This window comes from Lolium perenne, chromosome 3, assembly GCF_019359855.2.
Source record: "Lolium perenne isolate Kyuss_39 chromosome 3, Kyuss_2.0, whole genome shotgun sequence".
NCBI classification, from domain to species: domain Eukaryota; kingdom Viridiplantae; phylum Streptophyta; class Magnoliopsida; order Poales; family Poaceae; genus Lolium; species Lolium perenne.
The window spans coordinates 164,987,184-164,995,715 of NC_067246.2; positions in this window are offsets into that span (position 1 = coordinate 164,987,184).

The window sequence follows — 8,532 nt, forward strand, 5'->3', positions numbered from 1 at the left end:
ATATATATACAATTTGCCTCCTCGAGGCTACACCGACCAGATTGTCTTTGAAACTGGATCATATAGTGTCTATAGGATTGATGTCCTAAGGAAATATTCCAACAACGGAAGCCATTTGATTCGTTGTATTATATTCCTTAGGAATCTTGTTGGGCTTGTTTGGTTCAAAGAAAATTCATAGAAATTTTGTGGGATTCAAATCTCAGTGGCTCCTTTGATTCTTGAATACATGATAATTCATACTAATGCACGTGTTTTTTGTGTAGCACTACAACCAAAGAACATGCAATTCAAATTTGTGTGATTTCTTTCATATAGGATTAATTCAACATGCAATCATATTCAATTCCTGCATTATTTCTATTTTAACATTTTGTACACATCATGCATGCGACCCAAACAATGCGTGCATGGTGGGGGGGGGGGGTTGTTTCGTTGCAAAAGCAGTTGGTCACACCACAAGCAAACATGCAACAATTAATCTAAATTCACGTGGTTTCCCCGCGATGCAACCAAACAATATTCGATGAAACTAAGCATGCCATAAATATATACAATACACAACATAAAATTTGGCTGCTTTGATTATTCGCAAGATTTTCAAAGTGCGGGAATATGAAAATTGTATGATTAGAGAGTGATGATCATCTCCAAATATTAGGATTGAGAAACAACGGTATTTGGATCCAATAACGTTTGATTACGAGTGAAAACCAAAAGAAATAATAACATACGGTTACACAATGAAGGATTTTTGTTTTTATATAAAATGTATTGTCAATGAATTCTGAAAATTGCAAAACTACGAATTAAACAATCAGAAATCATGTCAGACTAATTCCTACGATTCGAGATTCTAGTATGGAGTATGATTTCTTTGAAGGGGCTCAGAGGGACGTGGGTAGCAATGTCGGGTCCTTGTCTTGTCTGTATACACTGTACTTACGTCAGACTAGTGTTGCTCAGGAAGTCTTAATCTGACGTACTCTGAAGCTAGATGCATCACTGTTTCCAGTCTAACACCAGAAATCCTCAGCTCGTCTCCAGTCTCTGCCCTCGTTTTTTTGGCAAAATAGACAGAAATAACCCAAAGTCAAAAAGATTGGGAAAAAAAAACTTTCGACATACTTGGCTTATTTTTGTCCACATTCTCGTTTTTTCTCTTGGCTTCCCTACCCTTGAATCCATGTCACTTACGTGTGTTGCCCATGCGTCAGGTCCCACACTTCAGTGAGCACAAGTGACGTCATGTACATACGCAAACTCCCAGCGATCTTCTTTGTCAAGAGAAGACGCATCAAAATTCAAGACCCGATCGCATTTCTTGCTTTCGGCCTGGGGTCCTCCATGTAAAAGTTAGGGCTTTTGTTTTTCATTTTTCTATTTTTTAGAATTTTATGCCCATTTGATTCTTGGTCAAATCCTAGGTTTGACCACGATTTAAACAAGTTTCAAACATGAAAATGAAAACGTAAGCCAGGATCCTTCTTAGTCACTCTAAAATATATGAAGCTTTTGGGACGTTCTTGAAATTTCCATGTTTGAAACCCAAAACCAATTCTCTTCATGATTGACTTCATAAGACAGAGTTTAGGGTTAGGTGTAGATATATACATGATATTTTTGGTTTGAATATGTCTAGACCTTGTTTATCTACTTGAATGTTTACTATATGACATAATTAAGAAGGCTATGTGCTTTGGTTTTTCATTCTTTAGTTTTTTTGCCTGAATTATTATGCCCATTTGAATCTTGGTCAAATCCTAGGTTTGACCAAGATTTAAACAAGTTTAAAACGTGAAAATGAAAAGGTAAGCATGGATCCTTCTTAGTCACTCTAAAATGAAGCTTTTGGGAGGTTTTTGAAATTTCCATGTTTGAAACCAAAAACCACACTTCTCTTCATGCTTGACTTCATAAGACATAGTTTCGGGATAGGGGTAGATACATGATTTGTCTAGTTTCAATATGTCTAGACCTTGTTTATCATCTTGAATGCTTACTATATGACATAAGAAGACTATGTGCTTTGGTTTTTCATTTATCTAATTTTTTTGAATTTTATGCCCATTTGAATCTTGGTCAAATCCCAGGTTTGACCAGGATTTAAACAAGTTTAAAACATGAAAATGAAAAGGTGTAAGCATGGATCCTTCGTAGTCACTCTAAAATGAAGCTTTTGGGAGGTTCTTGAAATTTCCATGCATGTTTGAAACCCAAAACCACTTTTCATCATGCTTGACTTCCTAAGACAGAGTTTAGGGTTAGGGGTAGATACATGATTTGTCTGGTTTGAATATGTCTAGACCTTGTTTATGAACTTGAATGTTTACTATATGTCATAAGAAGACTATGTGCTTTGGTTTTTTATTTTATTTATTTTACGCCCATTTGAATCTTGGTCAAATCCTAGTTTGACCAAGATTTAAACAAGTTTAAAACATGAAAATGAAAAGGGAAGTCTGTATCCTTCTTAGTCACTCTAAAATGAAGCTTTTGGGATGTTCTTGAAATTTCCATGTTTGAAACCCAAAACGACTTCTCTTCATGCTAGACTTCGTAAGATCGACCGAGTTTAGGGTTAGGGGGTAGATACATGATTTGTATGGTTTGAATATGTCCAAACCTTGTTTATCAACTTGGATATGCTTACTATATGACATAAGAAGAATATGTACTTTGGTTTTTCATTTTTCTGATTTTTTTAATTTTCTGCCCATTTGAATCCTGGTCAAATCCTAGGATTGAACATGATTTAAACAAGTTTATAACATGAAATGAAAAGGTAAGGATGGATCCTTCTTAGTCACTCTAAAATGAAGCTTTTGGGATGTGTTCTTGAAATTTCCATGTTTGAAACCCAAAACGACTTCTCTTCATGCTAGACTTCATAAGATCGACCGAGTTTAGGGTTAGGGGTAGATACATGATTTGTATGGTTTGAATATGTCCAAACCTTGTTAATTTATCAACTTTAATGCTTACTATATGACATAAGAAAACTATTTGCTTTGTTTTTTCTTTTTTCTGTTTATTTATTTATTTTGGTAACCATTTGATGTAGCCCCGGTCACCGACGTCGCTACACCAAGACCAACAAGTCCCCCAAGTGGACCGATGACACGAGCCCGAGTCAAAGCTCTTCATGATGAGGTGAACTCGCTCCTCACCACCCTTGATCTTGGTACCCCTTTGGATGGATTGCTACCTCATGCCGACGTACTATGTGTCATTAGGTACAAGGCGTGTCAAGACCACGGAGAGGAGAAGACGCCAAGGTCAAGGGAAGGAGAGAAGCAACTGGGCATGGAGATGATCATGAAGCCGAAGCCGACGTCGCACGAAGCGCTCCAAGGAAGAGACGGACGCTGGCCGGTCCAGGACCCGGTCAGACCGGACCTACAACCGGACGCCCCGGTCATAGGCCCGGTCGACCGGGCGCAAACCGGGCCAGCTCCCTCGTACCGGACGACGACCAGGACCAGGGACCGGAAACCCGCAGTTTCCGGTTTGCGCCCGGTCAGACCGGACCTACAACCGGACGCCCCGGTCATAGGCCCGGTCAGACCGGCCCCAAACCGGACCTGACGAGAATGCCCCACCAAACTGTCTTAACTTATCCATTTGCGTACCTGTTCGCCCTTGCTGGCCGTGTATGACTATATAAGTAGCTGGAACCCCTCATTAGCTCTTTAGACTTGTTTTGAACTCAAACCTAAATTTGAGCTTAGTCTCCCTTGGGTATCATCCCTCTGTAATCAAGGCACCTTGGTTGTTGATTTGGAACTTGTTGAGTGAGATTCTAGTACAAGATACTCTGTCTCCCTCACCAAGCTCTTCTTCTCCAATCCCAATCTCTCCCCGGGGAATTCTACCGCGTGTCTCTTCCTCGGAGATTCTATTGGCGTGGTCCATCGAGCCACGGAGGTAAGCATCGGGTGTATCGGGGTGTGTGTGTGCGTGAGTCTCGGAGTTCCTCGTGTTCATCGCCGTGTTCTTCGTGTTCCTCGCGTTTTCCCATCTTCCCCCTTGGTTTCGACGTCAATCCGCGAGATCGGGCCACACACGGGGTCTTAGACCTCATCATATGGTATCAGCAGCTCTTGGTTACCGCGGATTTGACCTCCCACCCACCCGATTTCGTCCCTAGAAAATTTTCCAAAAAAATCCCCAAAAATAGCCCTAAATTGCCTCTTGACCGATCTGTGATTTGGTTGCGTTTTGAGTGGTTTTGGTCCGTGGATCTGGTGTTGTTGTGCTTGATCTACTATTTCCCCAACTTTTAGCCTCCAATTCCATCGTTTCCCTTCGATTTGGTCGATTTGGCTTGGTTTTCGTGAAGAACGGAGAGAGAAAGTTCATCCCGCGAAATCCGGTTGAGCAGCCGGTCAACCGGGCCCACGACCGGCCGAGCCGGCCAAGACCCGGTCAACCGGGCGACAAACCGGGCAAGCCGGTCCGAACCCGGTCCAACCGGGCCTCCGACCGGCGACGCAACGCCCCTTCGACCTCGACATCCGGCGATCTCCACCACCACCACCACCACCACCACCACCATCGCAGGTATAACTTGCAGGTCACCTTGTAACCCCTCTTCCTTTTGCGATCTATCCCATCGAGCATTGCTTGTTTAGTGTTGCGAGACATTGCACGTGGCCCCGCATTGTGAGGTGTGTGTGTCGCGTTGAGTAAGGCACCCAAGCAAACACTCGTGTGGCAAGATAGCAAAAGCGGGGCTAACGCTAACATAGTGCGTCAAAAAGCCCCAAAAACACAAAAAGAGTGCGAGTAGCACCATACATCCATACATCCATACATCCATACGCCCATATACACAAAAGTGTCCACGTGCCACCAAAGATACAAACGAGTGCAAGTGCCGCCATATACAAAAGAGAAAAAGCTTTTAAGCAAAGAGAGATAGGAGAAGAGAGGCCACGTGTGAATCTTGTTGTCTCTTCCTTTGCAACCAAAGCTTTGGCTCTCCTTGTGTTAGTGTGACACCGAGCACTTATACATACACTTTTCCGCTCACTTTTGGTTGCACTAACCCCGCTTATCTCGTGTGTGTGTTCCACAACTTCTTCCGTGTTTATAGTGATCTTCACATTGACATTTGGATTTTTGGACTTTACCCACTTTTAACAACATACTCGATCTTGGATTTGTCTTTTGGCTTTCCACAACACTCGCCTAACACCATATTTGCTAGCTTTTGCGTGTGGTTTTGCGTGTGTCTCCGATACACTTGATCTTGCTTTCGGTTTGGTGGATTGCCTCAATACTATCTTACCTTGGTAAGAGTGCGAGGTAGTCTCCTTCCACTAACATACACAACATAGTTCTTGTCTTTCCATCATGGATAGGAACAGAGATACCAATAGGGATGAAGAGATCCTTCGCAACACCGAGAGGTTGGCTACTCAACACAACCTATGGACGCAACGACAAGAGTTCAAGGAGAAACTCTCCCTCTTCGAGACGCGCATCGACGAGCAATACGATGAGGTGGCTCACAACTTCTCCACCGTCAACCACGACTTGGCCCTTCTTCGTGAAGCTACGGACAACTTGAATGGCCAAATGGCGGCCAATGATGCCAACATGGAGCGGCGCATGGATAGCCTCGAGCGCGCCATCACCGACTTGGGTCGTCATCGTCGACACCGCTCTACTTCCTCTTCATCAAGCTCTTCTTCAAGGCATGAAGACCATTACTCTCATGGTGGCATTTCGTCCCCAAGCTCTTCTTCAAGACATGAAGACCATTATCGGCCCCATCGCTCACATGCTCGTCATGAAGACTCCCGCTCCAACTCTAGGCGTGGAGAAATACATCGCCATGCTCGTCCACATGAGCGTCCTCCACAAGCTCAAGACCTTCAACAAGATCGTCACCAAGTGGATCGCCATGCCCACCATGGGCGTGATGGCCATCCCCAAGACCAAGATCCTCAAGATCCACCTCGGAGAGACCTTCGTCGCCACCCTCGCCATGACCAACGTGGACGAGGAGAGCTTCACCATGATCAAGATGAGAGACCCAACATTGAGCATCGTCCTCAACCGCGACAAGATCTTCAACCACATCCTCACCGTGAACCAAGTGAAGCAAGTGTTCAACTCCAACGTCAACCCAATGCTATGGTTGGCCGTAGAAGACCTCCTATTCCACCTATAGCCGCAAGAAATGAAGGCGCCCCTCCTCGTAGAAGAAACTTGGAGGATGAAGAGAACATGTATGGCAAGCTCAAGTTCAACATGCCCAAGTTCAAAGGTGAAGACGACGCCGAAGCTTACCTCTCATGGGCACTCAAGGTGGACAAGATCTTCCGCATCCACAACTACTCCGGTGCCAAGAAAGTGGCTATGGCATCACTCGAGTTTGAAGACTACGCCAACACTTGGTGGGAGCAAGTCCTCACTCTTCGAGAAGAAAAGGGTGAACCTCCTATTGACACTTGGGAAGATATGAAGAAGGAGATGCATGCTCGTTTTGTCCCCGCACACTACATGACCGACCTCTTCAACAAGCTCCAAAAGTTGAAGCAAGGCACCAAGACCGTTGAGGAGTTCTACAAGGAGATGGAGCTCACTATGATGCGAGCCAACATCCAAGAGTCCGAGGAACAAACAATTGCCCGCTTCTTCAATGGCCTTACTTATCCTATCAAGAGGATTGTCGAGTTCCAACCCTACTCCAACATGGTTGAGTTAGTCCACCAAGCATCGAAGGCCGAGCGCCAAGTGATTGAGGACATCAAGTACTCCAAGGCCAAGTCCTATTTCTCCTCCAAGCTCACTACATCGACTCCTCCTACTACATCAACTCCTTATGCTACAAGTGCCAAGGCCGACGCATCCTCTACACCTTCCAAGAAGCAGACTATCCAAAGTCGCATGAAGCAAACGGTCTCCTCCACCGCCTCCTCTAAGGCATCCACGGGACCCTCTAGTGTCACTTGCTTCAAGTGTGGCACCCAAGGTCACAAATCGTTTGAGTGCAAGAACACCAAGGTCATGATCACTATGGAGAATGGCGACATCGAGACTCTTGATGAGGATGAATATGAAGCCCTTGTGCAAGCCGCCGTGGCAAGTGAAGAAGCTTATGAGCAAGAAAGTGGAGAAGATCCTCTCTTATGTGAGCATGACCCAAGTCCCTCACTTGTGGTCACAAGGGTGCTAACCACACAACCTCATGATATGGAAGAACAACGGTGCAACATCTTCCAAACCCGTGCCGGAATTGGTGGCAAGTCGATCAAGGTCATCATAGATGGTGGAAGTTGCCATAACCTTGCAAGCACCGAGTTGTGTGAAAAGCTCCACCTTACTCTCCGCAAGCATCCTCACCCCTACCATATCCAATGGTTGAGTGACAAGGGCAACGTCAAGATACAACATACCGTCACCGTCAACTTCAAGATCGGCCCTTATGAGGACACCGTCGACTGTGACGTGGTACCCATGACGGTGTGCCACATGTTGCTTGGCCGCCCTTGGCAATATGACAAGAAGGCTATACATGATGGACTCTCCAACACATACACCTTCAAGGTCAACGACAAGAAGTTCGAGTTGCGCCCGATGACTCCTAGCCAAATCATCGCGGATAATGCGAAGGCTTTAGCGAGGGCACAACTCCGCACCCATAGTGAGATGAGAGGAGAGGGAGCGACCCACCACAAAGATAGTGAGCGCCACAAGCCATACATGAGTGAGCCCAAGAGTGTTCTTCTAGCCACCAAGAGTGAGTGGAGAGAGCTCCAAGAGAACCCATCCACCATATTGCACTATGTGCTCATATGCAAGGGACCCGCGTCGGAGACTAACGACTTAACCAACATTCCTCCGTCTTTGTTGTCTCTTTTGCAGGAATTTCGAGACGTCTTCCCCGACGAGCTTCCTCATGGACTACCACCACTCCGCGGCATAGAACACCGCATCGACCTCATACCCGGCGCTCCGCTCCCAAACCGTGCCGCCTACCGCACCAACCCAGAAGAGACCAAGGAGATCAACCGCCAAATTCAAGATCTCCTCGCCAAAGGGTATGTCCGCGAAAGCCTTAGCCCTTGTGCGGTTCCCGTGATCCTTGTGCCTAAACCGGATGAGACGCAACAGATGTGTATGGATTGTCGCCCCATCAATGCCATTACCGTCCGTTACCGCCATCCCATTCCGCGTTTAGATGACATGCTAGATGAACTTAGTGGTGCCACGATTTTCTCTAAAGTCGATTTGCGTAGTGGTTACCATCAAATCCGCATGGCTATTGGTGATGAATGGAAAACGGCATTCAAGACCAAACTTGGTCTCTATGAATGGCTCGTTATGCCTTTCGGTCTCTCCAATGCACCATCTACTTTCATGCGCCTCATGAATCACATCTTGCGTCCTCTCATTGGCAAGAGCGTGGTTGTCTACTTCGATGATATTCTTATTTATAGCAAAAACCTCGAGGACCATGTGCAACATGTGAGAGAAGTCTTGTGCATCTTGCGCCATGAAAAGCTTTATGCTAACCTC